The sequence below is a fragment of the Artemia franciscana genome, unplaced genomic scaffold (assembly GCF_032884065.1).
Source record: "Artemia franciscana unplaced genomic scaffold, ASM3288406v1 PGA_scaffold_1178, whole genome shotgun sequence".
Taxonomy (NCBI): Eukaryota; Metazoa; Arthropoda; class Branchiopoda; order Anostraca; family Artemiidae; genus Artemia; species Artemia franciscana.
This window is the reverse complement of record NW_027062616.1, coordinates 869197-887872: the sequence shown is the minus strand read 5'-3', so window position 1 is coordinate 887872 and position 18676 is coordinate 869197. Positions and strand designations below refer to the sequence as shown.

The 18676-nt window shown below is 35.2% G+C and overlaps 1 long non-coding RNA gene across 1 annotated transcript in view; it reads left to right on the top strand.

Moving 5' to 3' along the window:
* LOC136041172 (uncharacterized) overlaps positions 1-15846 on the top strand; it is a 35500-nt gene extending 19654 nt beyond the window's left edge. Inside the window, exons 2-3 of the long non-coding RNA XR_010620973.1 lie at positions 4114-4574; positions 15735-15846. This is a non-coding gene — a long non-coding RNA (uncharacterized LOC136041172). The remainder of the gene's footprint in view (positions 1-4113; positions 4575-15734) is intronic.
* Positions 15847-18676: the final 2830 nt, after the last annotated feature.

The following is an 18676-nucleotide window of genomic DNA, read 5'->3' as shown; positions in this document are numbered from 1 at the left end:
CTCTAAAATAAAATGTTGCTTCCTTCCATCGTAATTTCGATTTGTGAGGCAATTTCCAAATGCTTCATCAATTAAATTATTATTGAAAAATAAATCATTCGGTAATTCAATTTCATTGAAGTCATTTTTTGGAATATTTCTATTTCCCATTTTCAGGAATTACTTTACGAATGATTCCTGTTCAAGACCAAGAGGCATGTTTTGTTAACGAAATTTTCTAAGTCATATTTTAGAATATTTTTATTTCCCATTTTCAGGATGTACTTTTTGACTGATTCCTGTTCAAGATTACATAAAAAAAAACTAGTTTTTCTAACTGAAAGTAAGGAGCGACATTAAAACTTAAAACGAACAGAAATTACTCCGTATATGAAATGGGTTGTCCCCTCCGCAATCCCTCGCTCTTTACGCTAAAGTTGGCCTCTTTGCCACAATTCTACTTTTTAAAACAATTAAAAGCTTTAGCGTAAAGAGCGAGGGATTGCGGAGGGGACAACCCATTTCATATACGGAGTAATTTCTGTTCGTTTTAAGTTTTAAAGTCGCTCCTTACTTTCAGTTAGAAAAACTAGTTTTTTTTTATGTAATTTCTGAAAGTTTTTGAATTAATGCATGTTTGATTTTGGCTCTCCACACATAAATTATTAAAATGAAATTTACATTTTAATTCCTTTTTTGGCTTAATGGCTTTCTCTTAGTTCTGATCAGACGATTTTGAGAAATAAGGGATGGGGAAGGAGGTCTAGTTGCCATGCAATTTTTCGGTTACTCAAAAAGGCAACTATAATTCTTTTATTAGTAAAAAATATACGTAACTTAAGAATTAACTTACGTAACAAACTTTTATATTCTTAAATTTTTATTATGTATATGAGGGGGTTTGTACCCTCGTTAATACCTCGCTCTTTACACTAAATCGTAAGTTTTCTGCCGATTCTTTAAGAATGACCCCTGAATCAGAAAGGCCGTAGAATAAATAGTTGAAACTACTAAAAATACTATAGCATAAAGAGCAAGGTATTTATCTCCTCCTGAATACCTCGCTCTTTATGCTAAAGTATTTTTAGAACCCCTCATATGCGTAATAATCTCTGTTCGTTTTAAATTTCAATGCTACTCCTTGCTTTCAATGGAAAAAAAACTTTTCCATGTTTATTTTTTCATTGTTTTTTTTATAGTAATTTTAGACAATCCTGTGCCCTTTTCATTGAATTTCTGTTCCCCCATGACATATTTCTCCAGGGAAAGATCCTCCCACATAGCCCCCTCTCCTCAACCCCACCCCACAAAACCCAAAAAATCCCATGAAAACGACTGTACACTTCCCAATAACCATTATTATATGTAAACACTGGTCGAAGTTTGTAACTTGCAGCCCCTCCCCCAGGGACTGTGGGGGAGTAAGTCATTCCCAAAGACATAGTTATTATTGTTTTTGACTATGCGGAACAAAATGGCTATCTCAAAATTTTGATCTGTTGACATTGGAGAAAAAATGAGCGTGGGAGGGGGCCTAGGTGCCCTCCAATTTTTTTTGTCACTTAAAAAGGGCACTAGAACTGTTTATTTCCGTTAGAATGAGCCCTCTTGCAACATTCTAGGATCACTTGGTCGACACGATGACCCCTGGGGAAAAAAAAAACTAATAAACACGCACCCGTGATTTGTCTTCTGGCAAAAAATACGAAATTCCACATTTTTGTAGATAGGAGTTTGAAAATTTTGCTATAGGGTTTTCTGATACGCCGAATGCGATGGTGTGACTTTCATTAAGATTGTGTGACTTTTAGGGGGTGTTTTCCCCTATTTTCTAAAATAAGACAAATTTTCTCAGGCTCGTAACTTTTGATGACAAAGACCAAATTTGATGAAACTTATATATTTAAAATTAACATGAAAATCCGATTCTTTTGATGTATATTTTAGCATCAAAATTCTATTATTTAGAATTTCGTTTACTATTGAGCCGGGTCGCTCCTTACTACAGTTCGTTGCCACGAACTGTTTGAAAGAAAATAATTCGGTATTTCGGGGCTTCTGACATTATTACTCCTCTGAGGAAGTTAGGCTCAAAATTCGAAAAGGATTATATTTTTTCTCTGTGCCCCTTCCACCTCTTAGTTCGTTTATTTTCCCGTTAGTTTTGACCTGTTTTCGCTTTATAGTTGTGTTATCTCTTAGCAGTTCTTTCGTTAGTTGAGTTATGGTTGTGGTATATATGTTTTATTTTTCGTATAGTTGTGTTATTTTCAAATTATACTCCATAATAGAGAGGCTCCGAACACGCAGCATTGTATATTAAGCTCTGAATTTGACGTTTTTTTCTAACGTGACCAGATTCGTTCTGCACCCTGCGCCCTTTTCATTGAATTTTTCTTCCCCCATGACATATTTATCCAAGGAAAGATCCTCCCACATAGCCCCTCCTTTCAACCCCACCCCCAAAATCAAAAAAATCCCCCTGAAAACGTCTGTACACTTCCCAATAACCATTATTATATGTAAACACTGGTCGAAGTTTGTAACTTGCAGCCCCTTCCCCAGGGACTGTGGGGGAGTAAGTCATCCCCAAAGACATAGTTATCATGGTTTTCGACTACGCTGAATAAAATGGCTATCTCAAAATTTTGATCCGTTGACTTTGGGAAAAAAAGGAGCGTGGGAGGGGGCCTAGATGCCCTCCAATTTTTTTGGTCACTTAAAAAGAGCACTAGAACTTTTCATTTCCATTAGAATGATCCCTCTTGCGACATTCTAGGACCACCTTGTCAATACGATGACCCCTGGGAAAAAAAAAAAAAAAAAAAAAAATAAACACGCACCCGTGATTTGTCTTCTGGCAAAAAATACAAAATTCCACATTTTTGTAGATAGGAGCTTGAAAATTCTACAGTAGGGTTCTCTAATACGCTGAATCTGATGGTGTCATTTTCGTTAAGATCCTAAGACTTTTAGGGGGTGTTTCCCCCTATTTTCCTAAATAAGGCAAATTTTCTCAGGCTCGTAACTTTTGATGGGTAAGACTAAACTTGATGAAACTCATATATTTAAAATCAGCATTAAAATGCGATTCTTTTGATGTAGCTATTGATATCAAAATTCAACTTTTTAGAGTTTTGGTTACTATTGAGCCGGTTCGCTCCTTACTACAGTTCGTTACCACGAACTGTTTGATCGACAAGCATGTTTTTGTTAACGAAATTTTTTTGAAGTCATTTTTTGGAATATTTCTGTCTCCAATTTTCAGGATATACTTTCCAAATGATTCCTGTTCAAGATCGACAAGCATGTTTTTGTTAACGAATTTTTTTTCGAAAATACTTCCGGAGATTGCTTTTATCAAAAAGTCGACTGTTTCATTATGGTTGTTTTCGAGTTGAACAGCTAAGCACTGACGGAAATTCCGTCCGGTGACAGAAATTGGAAGCTTGGATTTGCAGTATACCGCAACAGCTGATCCATATTTTGTAAAGCATACTTTGGTAACCTCGTTGCCCCATAAGGAAACTATCAACTTGAGCTAGTTCTATACCTTTGACCGAACTAGGTTCATTGTTTAAAATTAAATCTGGTGAGTTTGTAACTTTCAGGCGAAATGTCTTGTGTATGCAACAGGTAAGGGGATTACAATACAAGCCATTCATTTTACTTTGCGATTTCGGCTAAACAGCTATACAAGGTATCATGCACAAAGGTTTTATTTGTACCAGCTGGCTCATCTATGAAAAGACACATATTTGTTTCAACATACTTAGAATCATTGGCTGCCTGTAAAGTAATTTCCACAATTTAAGTCTGTTTTCCTTGCCTTATATTCGTTCTCCAGTAGCAGCTGACTCATCAGGATTTTGAACGCCCATATCTCAGTCATTTGGCTCATTTTTAATGTCGTCCATACCATATTGCTCTACCCAGAAACTAAAATTTCAACCTTCTGATGCTGTCTTATTTAACTTGAATTCAAAAATACGATAAGCACGTTTGATTTCAGCGGACTCAGATATACTATTTCTTCGTGCTTACTGAATAAAACCTCGAGTCCAAAATATTAGACATATTCAGTTGTATCAGCTTATTTATTTTTTGTTTTGGTTAAATCAAAAACTATTCTAGGAAGCGAGTCAGAAGGAGAGTTTGGTTAGGACCAATATTCATCTTGTTCAGCCTACTGGTGATACATAGAAGTATCAGAAAATCTACTAATAAAGCTAGTGTACAAGAAAATTATCAATATCGAGTAAAAGAGCAGGATTCCTCAACTAATTCCTCGATCATTAAAGATATTATTTTTGATGGAAATAAGTTTAAAAATGACACACCGACTGAAAGTTACTTGGTACCAAACATAGTGCACTATATACGTTGGAATAAGGCAGAATATAGCTTTACAGATTACATTTGTTTTCGGTCTGCATACATCAATCATAGCCCACAATATTTTCATGTATACACAAATATGAATTTTAGTGGAAAATGGTGGGAAAGAATTAACGAAGAAAAGGACTGGTCAAGCCGTATCAAGATTTTTTGGCTAGAGCCACCTTCTGAAATATTTGGCCAGGAACTTAGTAAAGGTAAGTTTCATAGTAACAATAAGTTATATCAAACAGTTCGTGGTAACGAACTGTAGTAAGGAGTGACCCGACTCAATAGTAACCAAAACTCTAAAAACGAATTTTGATACCAATATCTACATCAAAAGAATCACATTTTAATGTTGATTTTAAATATATAAGTTTAATCAAGTTTAGTATTACCCATCAAAAGTTACGAGCCTGAGAAAATTTGCCTTATTTTAGACAATAGGGGGAAAAACCCACTAAGAGTCATAAGATCTTAACGAAAACCACACCATAAGATTCAGCGTATGAGAGAACCGTACTGTGGAAGTTTCAAGCTCCTATCTACAAAACTGTGGAATTTTTTATATTTTGCCAGAAGACAGATAACGGATACGTATTTGTTTGTTTTTTTTTCCAGGGGTGATCGTATCGACCAATTTGTCCTAGAATGTCGCAGGAGGGCTCATTTTAACGGAAATAAAAAGTTCTAGTGCCCTTTTAAGGGCCATAAAGTTGGAGGGCACCTAGGCCACCTTCCAGGCTAATTATTTTCCCAAAATCACCGGATCAAAATTCTGAGATAGCCATTTTATTCAGCATAGTCGAAAAACATTATGACTATGTCTTTCTGGACGACTTACTCCCCAAAAGTCCCCGTGGGAGGGGCTAGAAGTTACAAACTTTGACCAGTGCTTACATATAGTAATGGTTATTAGGAAGCGTAGAGACGTTTTCAGGGAAATTTTTTGGTTGAGGGGAAAGGGTTGAGAAGAGGGGATAGGTTGGGGGAACTTTCTATGGAGGAATTTGTCATGGGGGAAGATAATTTCCACGAAGGGAGTGCAGGATTTTCTAGTGTTACTTAAAAAAAACAATGAAAGAATAAACAAAAAAGTTTTTTTAACTGAAAGTAAGGAGCAGCATTAAAACTTAAAATGAACAGAAATTATTACGCATATGAGGTTTTCACCTCCTCCTAATACCTCGTTCTTTACACTAAAGAATTTTTAGTAATTTCAACTATTTATTCTACAGCCTTTGTGACTCGGGGGTCATTTTTAAGAGACAAAATTTAAGCTTTAGTGTAAAGAGCGAGGTACTGACGAGGGGGTGAACCTCCTCATATCCATCTATATATATAAAAATGTAGTGTCCGTCTGTCCGTTACACTATCTTTATCGTTACAATGTCTGTCTGTCACTAAGTATGACGTCAATATATACAAAAACTAACTAAAAAAAACTTAAAAGAATTTAAAAAAAACTAAAAACATAAAAAATAAAAAATAAAAAAAAATAAAAAAAATAAAAAAAAACTAAAAAAGAAAAAACTAAAAAAAACTAAATAAAATATGACGTCAAAAAAATTGAAAAAAAGGAAAAAACCTGTAATTAAAGATAAAAATCTATAAATGACGTCATGTTCGCAACGCAAAACCAGGTTTTCGGCTAACAGAAATAGTAAAAAAGGAAGGCGTGTCGATATACTACAAAAGCAATGGGTGTATAATTATCCTACAATGTCACCAAAAAGGTAACACCAGAGCAACGCAAAACCAGGCTTGAAGCTCAAAGAGAAAGGGCCAGATTAGGAATGTTCAATATACGTCATCAATTCGAACCAAAAATGACATAGCGTTGCCGGGACCCAGAACACAAGGAACAATGAGAATCCGTATATAGAAGCCTGCCAAGTGTCATGCTGTGGTCCACGCCGCCGGGACCCAGCAATGTCTGTGGTTAGAACACAAGGGACAATGAGAATCCATATGTAGAAACCTGCCGCGTGCCATGTTGGGGCCCGGTGGCGAAGCCACCGGGACCCAGCTAGTACGTAATAAAAACATACAAATATAGAAGTTCGTTGAGCAAGCTAATTCGTAAGTTACGTATAAAAACGTTCGTTAAAAATTAAAAGTTCTAGTTAACTTTTTAAGTAACCCTAAATTTGGAGGACAACTAGGCCTCCTCCCCTGCTCCTTTTTTCTCAAAATTATTCGATCAAAACTATGAGAAAGCCATTTAGCAAAAAAAAAATATACAAATTTGTTTTAATTATTCATCTGGGGAGAGCCAAAATCAAAACATGCATTAACTCAAAAACGTTCAAAATTTAAAAGTAAATAAACAGTTTTTTAACTGAAAGTAAGGAGAGACATTAAAACTTAAAACGAACAGAAATTACTTCGTATATGAAAGGGGCAGTTCCCTCCTCAACGCCCCACTCTTTACGCTAAAGTTTTTTATTGTTTTAAAAAGTAGAGTTGAGAGAAAGAATCAAACTTTATCGTAAAGAGTGGGATGTTGAGGAGGTAACTGCCCCATTCATATACGAAGTAATTTCTGTTCGTTTTAAGTTTTAATGTCGCTCCTTATTTTCAGTTAAAAAAAATTGTTTTTTTTTTTATTTAATGGCAGTAGGAAAGAGAAAAGGGGAAGTTACTGCTCTACATTTCCGAGTCTAAAAGTGCGCTTCAATTCCATTGGCATATTTTTGTGATGTGTTTTTGTAAGCCAATCACAATATACCTTTAGTATTTGTCAGAAAGGGAAGCAAGATTATTTCGTATTTTTACGCTTTGATGTCCTATGTCAAATTTTTACCCCATAGTAAGGATACCAGACTTGATTGTTTTTTTTTCATTAATGTGATTTTAAGCCAGTTAAGAAAGTGAAAAGTTTCTTAGGCACAATTGCTTTTACAGGTGAACTCTCTTTTCTCTTAGGTAATAATATAGTGACATTTGGTAACAACATAGAGTATTTTCACATTTAAACCACGCTTTGTGATCATTGAATCCCCGAGGTTTGGACGCAGTAGAAAGACCATCTACCTTTTAAAAAGCACAATAGGACTCACCAAGTTAATTTTAACAGTCAGTGCGGATCAAACGTTTTTAAATACGTCTTATTTCATTTCTCTACAATTGATCTTCTCGTAAGACTTAGTAGTATAAGAAAAAATAGCATTAAATGCACCGTTTAAAGCTTACGATGCAAAATTGAATCATTTTTTCAATAGTTTGATGATATATTCATTTTTTTAGATATTTATGTATCTGGGCTATTATCAATTTAATAAGAAAAATTTGTTTTACAAACACTTAATTAAGGTGCTATTGATAATGTGTACTTAAAGCTTAGGCTGTTTTGGATACCACTTTAATACAGAGCAATTCTAAAACTGAAATCGATCTTGTACTTACACTCACCCAATCAGTGTGGCCAAAAGACTAATTAAGAATGGTATTGATAACGTATAATTAAAGCTTACGCTGTTTTGAAGACTTCCTTAATACAGAGCAATTCTAAAACTGAAATTGATCTTGCACTCACCCAATCAGTTTGGCCTAATCAGTGTGGCCGAAAGACTAATTAAGATGGTATTGATAATGTGTACTTAAAGCTTACGCTGTTTTGAAGACCTCTTTAATACAGAGGAATTCTAAAACTGAAATCGATCTTGTACTTATACTCGCCCAATCAGTGTGGCCAAAAGACTAATTAAGAATGGTATTGTTAATGTGTACTTAAAGCTTAGGCTGTTTTGAAGACCTCTTTAATACAGAGCAATTCTAAAACTGAAATCAATCTTGTAGTCACCCAATCAGTGTGGCCTAATCAGTGTGTCCAAAAGACTAATTAAGATGGTATTGATAATGTGTACTTAAAGCTTACGCTGTTTTGAAGACCTCTTTAATACAGAGCAATTCTAAAACTGAAATCGATCTTGTACTTACACTCGCCCAATCAGTGTGGCCAAAAGACTAATTAAGAATGGTATTGATAATGTGTAATTAAAGCTTACGCTGTTTTGAAGACCTCTTTAATACAGAGCAATTCTAAAACTGAAATCAATCTTGTACTCACCCAATCAGTGTGGCCTAATCAGTGTGTCCAAAAGACTAATTAAGATGGTATTGATAATGTGTACTTAAAGCTTACGCTGTTTTGAAGACCTCTTTAATACAGAGTAATTCTAAAACTGAAATTGATCTTGCACTCACCCAATCAGTTTGGCCGAATCAGTGTGGCCGAAAGACTAATTAAGATGGTATTGATAATGTGTACTTAAAGCTTACACTGTCTTAGAGACCTCTTTAATACAGAGCAATTCTAAAACTGAAATCAATCTTGTACTCACCCAATCAGTGTGGTCTAATCAGTGTGTCCAAAAGACTAATTAAGATGGTATTGATAATGTGTACTTAAAGCTTACGCTGTTTTGAAGACCTCTTTAATACAGAGTAATTCTAAAACTGAAATTGATCTTGCACTCACCCAATCAGTTTGGCCGAATCAGTGTGGCCGAAAGACTAATTAAGATGGTATTGATAATGTGTACTTAAAGCTTACACTGTCTTAGAGACCTCTTTAATACAGAGCAATTCTAAAACTGAAATCAATCTTGTACTCACCCAATCAGTGTGGTCTAATCAGTGTGTCCAAAAGACTAATTAAGATGGTATTGATAATGTGTACTTAAAGCTTACGCTGTTTTGAAGACCTCTTTAATACAGAGCAATTCTAAAACTGAAATTGATCTTGCACTCACCCAATCAGTTTGGCCGAATCAGTGTGGCCGAAAGACTAATTAAGATGGTATTGATAATGTGTACTTAAAGCTTACACTGTCTTAGAGACCTCTTTAATACAGAGCAATTCTAAAACTGAAATCAATCTTGTACTCACCCAATCAGTGTGGTCTAATCAGTGTGTCCAAAAGACTAATTAAGATGGTATTGATAATGTGTACTTAAAGCTTACGCTGTTTTGAAGACCTCTTTAATACAGAGCAATTCTAAAACTGAAATTGATCTTGCACTCACCCAATCAGTTTGGCCGAATCAGTGTGGCCGAAAGACTAATTAAGATGGTATTGATAATGTGTACTTAAAGCTTACACTGTCTTAGAGACCTCTTTAATACAGAGCAATTCTAAAACTGAAATCAATCTTGTACTCACCCAATCAGTGTGGCCTAATCAGTGTGGCCAAAAGACTAATTAAGATGGTATTGATAATGTGTACTTAAAGATTACACTGTCTGCAGACCTCTTTAATACACAGCAAATCGATCTTGCATTCACCCAATGGCTCAGTTGCCAGTGCCAAAGTTCAGTTGCCAATGCTGATGTAAAAGCACTCTTCTAAAACAACGTTTTACCACATCGTTTTCATCATATGTATTTTTTTAAAGTAACGCAAAGCTATGATAAAATAAATTCCTATGAGTTCGAACTTGAAAAGAGAGTCAATTAATGTCTTTCATAAGGAGATTTTTCAAAAAGAGAGCTTATAATGTTTATTTACGTTATATATATGAGGTTTACCATAACAGGGTTGAAATAAAATTTTAATATATTATGTACCATTATGTTTTCATAGGGCATGGGACTGGAAATGGGAAACAAACTGAAACCTGTACTCCTTGGGATATCAGTTGGCAGCATGCAGTCTTCCGCACAAGTCTTATTATTATCTTCTCTCTGTGTTTCAGCTTAACAATGAAAAAACAATAAACAGAACATTAAATATTCTTTCAATATGGCAAATAAGAATTTGAAATGGAATAGCAATATGCAAACAAGTAATTTCAAAGGAAAAACTTAGTGGAATATTCCAGTGGGGAGGAGTGAAAAAAACATTTCTTGAAGCTAGTTTTTTCGGCTTAAAAAATATGCTTCTACAAATTACAGAGCATAAAACTTTAAGTATAACAATTTAAGTACAAGATTTAGTGACAAACTCCTTTCATAAGTTTCCCAAGAGGTACCTCCTTATTAAAAGTTTTGTATTTGTATAAATTAGTCGTTTGAATACTTTGTTACACTTTCAAAGCATGCTGGATTGGAGATCCCAAAAAAATCTTAAGAATTTATAATACTTCTTTTTATATTTGACTTAATTTGGCTGTTTGTGAATTTTTTAGATTTTCTCAACCCCCAACCTCCTCTAGAAGAAAACCTGATTAAGGTCAAAATTTTCCTATCATCTTCTATCTGAATTACAGAATCGAAGAAATATTTGGTCGTTTGTAGTATTTGAGAAGCATAATTAGATGGCGGTAAAGAGGACCAAGCTAGCTTCACAAGTAGAATATTTTTCACCTCTTCAAACCAGTGATCAAACAGTTCGTGGTAGCGAACTGTAGTAAGGAGCGACCCGGCTCAATAGTAACCGAAACTCTAAAAAATGAAATTTTGATACCAATAGTTACATCAACAAAATCGCATTTTCATGCTGATTTTAGATATATAACTGTCATCAAGATTAGTCTTACCTATCAGAAGTTAAAAGCCTGAGAAAATTTGCCTCATTTTATAAAATAGGGGTAAACACCCCCTAAAAGTCATACAATCTTAACGAAAATAACACCATCAGATTCAACGTATCAGAGAACCTTATTGTAGAAGTTTCATGCTCCTATCTACAAAAATGTGGAATTTCGCATTTTTTGCCAGAAGACAAATCACGGATGCGTGTTTATTTGTTGTTTTTTTCCCAGGGGTGATTGTATCGACCCATTGGTCCTAGAATGTCGCAAGAGGGCCCATTCTCACAGAAATTGAAAGTTCTAGTGCCCTTTTTAGGTAACCAATAAAATTGGAGGACACCTAGGCCCCCTCCTACGCTCATTTTTCCCCAAAGTCACCGGATCAAAATTCTGAGATAGCCATTTTATTTACCATAGTCGAAAAATCTAATAAATATGTCTTTGGGGACGACTTACTTTCCCGCAGTCCCCGTGGGAGAGGTTGCAAGTAACAAACTTTGACCTGTGTTTACATGTAGTAATGGTTACTGGGAAGTGTACGGACGTTTTCAGGGGATTTTTTTTTGGTTTGGGAGGAAGAGTTGAGGGGGGGGGTTACATGGGAGGATCTTTCCATGGAAAAACTTATCATGGGGGAAGAGACTTTCATTGAAGAGGGCGCAGGATTTGTTAGTATTATTTAAAAAAACCATAAAAAATAAATATGAAATTTTTTTCTACTGAAAGTGAGGAGCAGCATTAAAACTTAAAACGAGCAGAAATTACTGCGCATTTGAGGGGTTTACCTCCTCGTAACACCTCGCTCTTTACTCTAAGGTATTTTTAGTAATTTCAACTATTTATTCTACGGCTTTTGTGATTCAAGGGTCATTCTTAAGGAATTGGGACAGAATTTAAGCTTTAATGTAAAGAGCGAGGTATTGACGAGGGGTGAACTCCCTCATATACGCAATAAAAACATACAAATATAGAAGTTCGTTACGTAAGTTAATTCGTATATTACGTATATTTTTTTACTAATGAAAATGTTCGCAAAAAAATTAGAAGTTCTAGTTGCCTTTTTAAGTAATCAAAAAATTTGAGGGCAACTAGGCTTCCTCCCTCTCTTCTTTTTTCTCAAAATATTCCGATTAAAACTATGAGAAAGCCATTTAGCCAAAAAAAAATTAATATGCAAATTTCGTTTTAATTATTTATGTGAAGAGAGCCAAGATCAAAACATGCACTAATTAACAAACATCCAGAAATTAAATAAAAAAACAAGTTTTTTTAAATGAAAGTAAGGAGCGACATTAAAACTTAAAACGAACAGAAATTACTCTGTATATGAAAGGGGCTTTTCCTCTTCAACGCCCCGCTCTTTACGCTAAAGTGTTTTACTGTTTTAAGAAGTAGAGTTAAGAGAAAGAGTCAAACTTTATTTAATTTCTGGACGTTTGTTAATTAATGCATGTTTTGATCTTGGCTCTCTTGTTTTTTTTATTTAATCTCGAACAAGAGACAATTAGTATTAATTTAACACTTAGTGATTGATTTTAACTACAACTGTTCAATTCCAACGCCTTTTTGGTAGGTTGTAGCCTATTTTTCAAAATTTTCATACATTTGTTTTCGAAATGACCTTTTCTATTAAGACTAATAGAGATAATATTGCCATCCTTGAATCAGCAGCAAATGCCATTTTTTCTCACTTGCTACTTTTTTAAAATAGTGTGTTAAATTTTTTGTTACTATGGGCCGTAGTTTATTCTTTTCTAGGTTGCAGCTACGGCTACAACCATGATTGGTATTTGAGGGTTTTGAAGTATTAGTTACAAGTATAGGACTTGAATTCTTCCCTGCTCCTTTTTCCTCAAAATCTCTTGATTAAAACTACGAGAAACCCATTTAGCCAAAAGAGAATAATATGCAAATTTTTTTTTAATTATTCATGTGCAGAGAGCCAAAATCAAAACATATATTAATTCAAAAATGTTCAGAAATTAAATTAAAAAAACAAGTTTTTTTAACTGACAGTAAGGAGCAACATTATAACTTAAAACGAAAAGAAATTAATCCATATAAGAAAGGCGTTGTTCCCTCCTCAACAACCTTGGTAAAAAAATGACTTTAGCTCTTTTTGCTAAAGTCATTTTTTCTGTTAGAAAAAATGGACTTGAGAGAAAGAGCCAAACTTTAGCAGGCCAATGAGGAGGGAACAGTCCCTTTCAAATACGGACTAATTTCTGTTTGTTTTAAGTTTTAATGTTGCTCCTTACTCTCAGTTAAAAAAAAAACTTGTTTTTATTATTTAATTGTAGCAAGTGAAAATGATAAGCATTGGATAAACCTAAAAAGTACTAATCCACCCAATGTTAGTTCCACTGAAACAGAAAAGTTGCACCCACAAATAACATCCTTTTTGCACCAGCAAAGAAGTTGAACAGATCTGCTAAGAAGGGATATGTTTATAACAAATTGACTTCAGAGTTGACTACTAGCCCCTATACTTTATTAAATAAATAAAAACTAGTTTTTTTAACTGAAAATAAGGAGTGACATTAAAACTTAAAATGAACAGAAATTACTCCGTATATGAAATGGATTGTCCGCTCCGCAATCCATCGCTCTTTAAGCTACAGTTTTTAATTGTTTTAAAAAGTAGAATTGTGGCAAATAGTCAAACTTTAGCGTAAAGAGCGAGGGATTGCAGAGGGGAAAATCCATTTCATATTCGGAGTAATTTCTGTTTTTTTTTATTTAATTTCTGAACGTTTTTGAATTAATGCATGTTTGATTTTGGCTCTCCGAACATAAATTATTAAAATGAAATTTACATATAAATTCTTTTTTTGGCCAAATGGCTTTCTCTTAGTTTTGATCAAACAATTTTAAGAAATAAGGTATGGGGAAGGAGGCCTAGTTGCCCTCCAATTTTTCAGTGACTTAAAAAGGCAATTAGAACTTTTAATTTTTAACGAACGTTTTTATTAGTAAATAATATATGTAACTTTAGAATTAACTTACGTAACAAACTTTCATATTCTTATATTTTTAATTATATATATGAGGAGGTTTGTCCCCTCGTTAATACCTCGCTCTTCACACTAAATCTTAAGTTTTATCCCAATTCTTTAAGAATGGCCCCTGAATCAGAAAGGTCGTATAATAAATAGTTGAAATTACTAAAGATACTTTAGCATAAAGAGCAAAGTATTTATCTCCTCCTGAATACCTCGCTTTTTATGCTAAAGTATTTTTAGAACCCCTCATATGCGTAATAATCTCTGTTCGTTTTAAGTTTTAATGCTACTCCTTACTTTCAATTGAAAAAACTTTTTCATGTTTATATTTGCATTTTTTAATAGTAATGCTAGAAAATCCTGCGCCCTTTTCATTGAAGTTCTCTTCCCCCATGAAATATTCCTCCAAAGAAAGATCCTCCCGCACAGCCTTCTTCCCTCAACCCCACACCCAAACCAAAAAAAATCCCCCTGAAAATGTCGGTACACTTCCCAATAACCATTAGTGTATGTAAACATTGGTCAAAGTTTGTAGCTTGCAGCCCCTCCCCCAGGGACTGTGGGGGATTAAGATCCCCAAAGACATAGTTACTGTGGTTTTCGACTATGCGGAACAAAATGGCTCTCTCAAAATTTTGATCTGTTGACTTTGGGATAAAAATGAGCGTGGGAGGGGGCCTACATGCCCTCTAATTTTTTTGGTCACTTAAAAAGGGCACTATAACGTTTCATTTCCGTTAAAATGAGCCCTCTTGCAACACTCTAGGACCACTTGGTCGATACGATGACCCCTGGGAAAAAACAACAACAACAAACAAATAAATAAACACGCACCCTTGATCTGTCTTCTGGCAAAAAATATGAAATTCCACATTTTTGTAGATTGGACCTTGACAATTTTTTCTATAGGGTTCTCTGATGCGCTGAATGCGATGGTGTAATTTTCGTTAAAATCCTATGACTTTTAGGGGTTGTTTCCCCCTATTTTTCAAAATAAGGCACATTTTCTCTTGGAAGGACCCAGATTATCTAAATCGACTGGTAAGAAGAGATCATCGTCGTCAGCATCAAAAAATTTTTGGATTAGCGAGTCGACGCTGGTTTTTGTGTCGCTACCATTCAATTCAAATTGAGCCCCTCCGAACTGACTAGAAGGACCCGGTTGATCTAAATCGACTGGGAAGAAGAAATCATCGTCGTCAGCATCCAAAAATTTTTGGATTAGCGAGTCAACACTGGTTTGTGTGTTGCTACCATTGATTGAAACTCTTATCTCTGTCGCCGGTGGTTCTGAAAATCCAGAACCGTGACTACTTCCACTGTTGAAATTTTCACTTGCCATAATAAATCACTTAAAACTCTCTTATCGCATGCAAAACTGTAACTGATGCAATAACCTTTAAACCCATGCCTTTTATAGCTTTCACACCAGATTATGCAATATTGGGATATCCCATTTTACCAATTCTGATTGGAAAATCCAATAGCCTATTGGATCATCAGAATGCAGAAATGCCAACAATTGCAAAATATGTCTAACCCTATTTTCAATTAAATAAAAAAAACAAGTTTTTTAAATGAAAGTAAGGAGCGACATTAAAACTTAAAACGAACAGAAATTACTCCGTATATGAAAGGGGCTTTTCCTTCTCAACGCCCCGCTCTTTACGCTAAAGTTTGACTCTTTCTCTTATCTCTACATTTTAAAACCGTAAAAAACTTACTGCTCCTTACTACAGTTCGTTACCACGAACTGTTTGATAAAACTGTTGTTTGCCGACCATCAAAATATAACTACCAAGATTGCCAAATAGAATGTAACCCCCCTTTTCCGCAATAGCTTTCTTAATATCATTTGTATTTATACAAATCATTAATATCCTTTTTATTTACAGGGTTCTTCTCCAGCATTCCTGAATTTCTCACAAGGAAACCATATTCTTGTATATATTTTATTTAATTTGTATATTTTTTATTGTGTACAATAAATTATTATCTTACTCCTAACTACTTATGGCATATTGGAAGCTAGGAAAAACCTACACCTACTCTTAGAAAATTTTTTTCTAGCATTGAAAGAATTAAAATCCATAAATTCACTAGTCTAGTCTAAATTGTGTAATAACAATCGGGTTCGAAAATACCTTCCCTCGTGACAATGGAATGTTGCGTCACTTGCATCTGGGAAACAGTTCATTGGAAATAACTCACTGTCTAGTAAATTTCACTGTCTAGTAAAAGGTTTATCCCTGTTTGAAAGGAAATAATGGGCAGGGACTGAGACAGCTTGCTGCCCTCCAATCACTTTGTACTCTAAAAAAGGCACTAAAACTACTAATTTCCAATCAAATGAGCCTCCTCTAAACCTTATAGGACCAACTCTTCCATAAGACCTTCTATGACCCCAGGGCATAGCTTACAAGCCTTACCTCTGGGCTCTGGAGGGGGGGGGTGTATCAACCCTGAAGACATTGTTATGTGTTCTTTGGACTATTTTGAACAAAATGAATATGTCAAAACTTCAATCAGATGCCTTTGAGGAAAATAGGGCCTGGGAAAGAGGGACTAGTTGCCGTCCTATCACTTTTGACTCTTAAGAGAGAACTCAGCTTTTAATTTCCAATCAAATGAGCCTCCTCTAAAGCTTATATGACTATCTCTTCCATAAAAACCTTATATCCCCCAGGGATATAACTTTTAATCCTTGCCCCCTGGCTCTGGGGTGTTATATCAACCTCAAAGGCCTTATTTTATGATTTATGGGGTAGTTTGAACAGAATTTCTATCTCAAATTTCTATCAGATGCATTTGGAGAAAAGAGGGTATGGCGTGGAGGCTAGTTTCTCTCCGATCACTTTTGACTCTTAAAAGGGCACTAGAAATTCTGATTATGTTCAACATATGTTTACGTTATTATATACATGTGTCATATTTGATTATGTGCTCTTAAAAACGACATTGGAAATCCTGATTATGTATTTGTGTATCTCATGTATATGTTAATAATGATCAAATAGTATAACTTAAGCCCATGTCCTGAAGGCTGCGGGGAATTGTCGTCCCCAAAACCTTTATTACAACAATGCCTTTCAACCATGCCGAACGCAATGGCTATCTCAAAAATTTTTGGGGTTGGGGGGGGGGCTGCTCGGCCTGTAATCACTTTTGACTCTTAAAAAAGGGCCAAGAAGTGTCAATTCCTAACCGAAGGAGCTTCTTTCAAAGTTTTTACAACAACTCCTATACGAAGTGCCTTGGTCAGAAAAAACAACAACAAATAAATAAATGAATAAATAAATAATACATTGTGCACACATCGCTTTTTACTCGGGTAGTGCCGTTGCGCTGAGCACGAGCTCAGCGTGACAAAGCATGAGACAATGAGACAAAGCATGAGCACAGTTGGGCTGTGGCTAGACACCAAACTGAAATCTTTCTTTTCTTAGCAGATTAGCAGACGAACTAGTGTTTATCTGCAGGTGATTGCATGTGCAGGTCGATATGTATGTAATCGAAATATCCATAATTTTTCTCATTGTTTTTCACTGTGTAGTAAAACGATTTATCCCTGTTTGAGCAATTATTTGTACAAGATATGGTTTGGAAAATGAAGGGCATGATGGGAGAGGGATGGCTGCCCTCCAATCACTTTTGACTCTTAAAAAGGGCACTAGAAATTCTGATTATGTACAACATACGTTTTACATTATTGTGTACATGTGTCATATTTGATCATGTGCTCTTAAAAAGGACATTAGAAATTCTTATCATCTATTTGTATATGTCATGTATATGTTAATAATGGGCCAATAGTATAACTTAAAGCCCTTGTCCTGACGGCCGCGGGGACTTGTCGTCCCCAAAACCATAATTACTGGGCCTTTCAACCATGCTGAACGTAATTACTATCAAAAAAATTGGGTTTGGGGGGGGGGCTGTCACCCTCTAATTATTTTTGACTCTTTAAAAGGGCCAAGAATTTTCAATTTCCAACCGAATGAGCTTCTTTCAAAGTTTTTACAACAACTCCTTCTGTACGAAGTGCCTTGGTCAGAAAAAAGCAACAACAAAAATGGATAAATAAATGAATAAATTATACATAGTGCCCACATCACTTTTAACTTGGGTAGCGCCATTGCGCTGCCTATGAAAAGCCATTTGTTCTCAGACATTGCGACATTTGATTCAGCCCCATAATTTTTTAGACCATGGTAATAAATAGTAGAGCATGGCAGAGCTCGACTTGCTATGGTAGAACGTAAATCGGCTTGGTAGAGTTTGGTAATGCATGGGAAATGGTGGAGCTGGTGGGGGTAGGTACTAGGGTGTAAAAGTTTTAGTCATTAATCGTAGAGTTTTTGATACTACTGCTACAACTACTAGCAATTCACTGCAGTGCCAAGCTACCTGAGACCGAAACAGCTTCACTAACTCCTTCTCCATCACAACCTATTTTAAGCTTCCCTTTTTACACTCTCCCAAGCACTTTCAATTTCATTTAAATTTTTTCTCACGACTTCATTCCGAGTGAAAGGCAGGTCATCCCCGAATGAGGTGGGAAGACATCGTATAAGGAAGATTTAAAGGAAATGGGAACTTCTTGGGAGGATGTACAGAGTTAGGCTTTGAGTAGATTTGGATGGAAGATGAGCGTGATTATCTGTATTGACCTCAGGTGGCTTGGTGCCGTGGTAATAAAAGTAGTTTTAGTAGTAGTTGTAGTAATGGTAGCAGTAGTAATAGATATTTATACCTTCAAAATTGTAGCAGTCCTTTTCTGTTGCCGTTTTTATTTTTCCAGACCAAATTTTCCGGGGTATACACTACTATGACTGAT